The 3,010-nt window shown below is 42.0% G+C and overlaps 1 pseudogene; it reads left to right on the top strand.

Moving 5' to 3' along the window:
- The first annotated feature begins 2,167 nt into the window (after positions 1 to 2,167).
- On the top strand, positions 2,168 to 2,263 carry LOC133076063 (U6 spliceosomal RNA; annotated as a pseudogene).
- Positions 2,264 to 3,010: the final 747 nt, after the last annotated feature.

The following is a 3,010-nucleotide window of genomic DNA, read 5'->3' as shown; positions in this document are numbered from 1 at the left end:
GCCAAAAACCAGAACAAAACAAATCCTCACCATAGTCACAAGGCTTTGCCTGATCTGACACTTTCCTTCCCTCCTTCCGTTCTTCTTTTTTTAAAAAATAGTGGTAAAATAAACATAACGTAAAATTTACCATTTTAACCATTTTAAAGTGTACAGTTCTGTGTCATTAAGTACATTCCCACTGTTATGTCACCATCACCAGCATCCTTCTCTTCTTTTTTAATAATAATTTAAAAATTCACTATTTTCTCATTGTCTTTTATTGGGGTCTTACAGTTAATGATCAGTTCGTTTGAATATTTACAAAGATAACTTTAATAATGTACCAATTGTTTTGATAAGAAATGGCTAATATGGAGTTTGTCATAGTAAAATGAAGTCGTGAAATTACTTTTTGGAGTTACTGCCATGCAAAGTAATAAAGATTGTGCCACTGTGAGCAAGTAAAAAAATAAAGAAGAATACTATGCAATTCTAAGCTTAAAAAAAATAGGAAATAAACATATATATGGTTTAAAATAATAATATATTATTGTTATCAATTTAAGAAACAAAACTTGGGGCTTCCCTGGTGGCGCAGTGGTTGAGAATCTGCCTAGCAATACAGGGGACATGGGTTCGAGCCCTGGTCTGGGAGGATCCCACATACCGAGCAGCAACTAGGCCCGTGAGCCACAATTACTGAGCCTGCGCGTCTGGAGCCTGTGCTCCACAACAAGAGAGGCCGCGACAGTGAGAGGCCCGCGCAACGCGATGAAGAGTGGCCCCCGCTTGCCGCAGCTAGAGAAAGCCCTCGCGCAGAAACGAAGACCCAGCACAGCCATAAATAAATAAATAAATAAATAAATAAATAAATAGAAGCAGTGAACTCTCCTACTTAAGTTTCTAGGCACACCTAGAAAACTTCACATTATAATTAAAAAAAAAAAAAAGAAAGAAACAAAACTTTACCACTTTCACAGCAGCATTATTCACAATAGCCAAAAGGTAGAAACAATCCAAATGTCCATCAGTGGATGAATGGAAAAACAATGTGCTATATACATACCATGGAATATTATTCAGTCTTAAAAAAGAAGGAAATTCTGACACATGCTACAATATGGATGAAACTTGAAGACATTGCGCTCAGCGAAATAAGCCAGTCACAAAAGGACAAATATGGTGTGATTCCACTTATGTGAGGTACCCAGAGTAGTCAAGTTCATAGAAATGGAAAACAGAATGGTAGCATCCGGAGGCCGGGTGGACGGGGATTTGGGGAGAGTTATTAACTCATTAGGTGTAGAGTTTCTGTTTGGGATTGTTTGGGCTGAATGTCTATTTCCTCCCGAAACTCTTTTTTTTAAAATAAATTTATTTATTTATAGCTGCGTTGGGTCTTCGTTGCTGCACAAGGGCTTTCTCTAGTTGCGGCGAGCGGGGGCTACCCCTCGTTGCAGTGCGCGGGCTTCTCATTGTGGTGGCCCCTCTTGTTGTGGAGCACAGGCTCTAGGCACGCGGGCTTCAGTAGTTGTAGCTTGTGGGCTCTAGAGCGCAGGCTCAGTAGTTGTGGTGTACGGGCTTAGTTGCTTCATGTCATGTGGGATCCTCCTGGACCAGGGCTCGAACCCGTGTCCCCTGCACTGGCAGGTGGATTCCTAAACACTGCGCCACCAGGGAAGCCCCTCCCGAAACTCTTATGTTGAAGCCCTAACCCCCAGTGTGATAGAATCTTTGGAAGGTGATTAGGTTTAGATTAGGTCACGGGAGCAGGAGCCTTATGATGGGATTACTGCCCTTATAAGAGGAGGAGAGAGAGAAAGTTCCCTTTCCACACACATACTGAGGAAAGGCTCCATGAGCACACAGGGAGAAGGCAGCTGCCTACTAACCTAGAAGTGAGTCCTCACCGGGAAATGAATCTGCTGGCACCTTGACCTTGGACTTCCCAGCCTCCAGAACTGTGAGAAATAAACGTCTGTTGTTTACGCCACTCAGTCTATGGAATTTTGTTATACTGGCCCAAGTTAACTAAGACAAGGATAATGAAAAAGTTCTAGAGTTGGATGGTGGTGACAGTTGCACAACAATGTGAATGTACTTAATGCTACTGAACTGTACACTTAAAAATGGTTAAATGATAAATCCTATGTTATACGTATTTTGCCACAATTAAAAAAAAAAGTGCTCACCTCAGTCTACTAAAATTGGAACAATACAAAGGTTGGCATGGCCACTACACAAGGATGACATGCATATTTGTGAAGTGTTCCACTAATAAAAAAAAAAAGAAAGAAAAAGAAAAAAGAACAATAGTAACAAGAAAAACCCTAACATTACCAGCATTTCTCATTGAAATTCTCCATCGCCCCATCCCAATCTCCTCCCCCTCACTCCCCAGAAGTAACTACTATCCTCGGTTTTGGATTTATCCTTTACTGTAACATTGCTTTTCTATATACACTGTTTACTTTGGCCTGTTTTTGAACTTTATATAAGCTTTACTGTGTGCCTACTTCTGCAACTTGCCTTCCAGTTCAACAATTTTTGGTCAGAGTCATCTTGTAGACACAAGGAGCTCTAGGTCATTCTTTTTCACTGCTGCACAGTATTCCACCTTACAAGGTACCTGTCACAGGCTTCTTCAGAGCTTCTCCGCCTCCCCTCTCAGGTGATTTCCTTTGGCCACTTGTTTCATCCTAACCGTTAATTACTATGTTGACCGATTCTGCGTGGGCTCTGACCAAATGGCCTCCATCTGGGCTTCCCTGTGTGACACTGAGTGACTGCCTAGGTGTTCACATGTGGGTAATGCTGAAGAAGAAGGAAGTTTACACCCCATGGGGCAAACCTTTGATCAGAAGCCAGTAGATAATTCTTCTCCCTTCTTTCTCTCCCCAGAACTGTCCTAAGTTGCCATAGTAAATATGGCCTCTTCTCCGTACTCTCATTGACTCACCCGCTTTCCCTGCCTCACTCCCCCTTTTCTGCACTCTTGTTTCCTTGGACTGCACTTCCCAATAAAGTA

The sequence above is a fragment of the Eubalaena glacialis genome, chromosome 15 (genome assembly GCF_028564815.1).
Source record: "Eubalaena glacialis isolate mEubGla1 chromosome 15, mEubGla1.1.hap2.+ XY, whole genome shotgun sequence".
In the NCBI taxonomy this organism is placed as follows: domain Eukaryota; kingdom Metazoa; phylum Chordata; class Mammalia; order Artiodactyla; family Balaenidae; genus Eubalaena; species Eubalaena glacialis.
The sequence above is the reverse complement of the archived record's forward strand: the minus strand, read 5'-3'. Positions and strand labels throughout refer to the sequence as shown.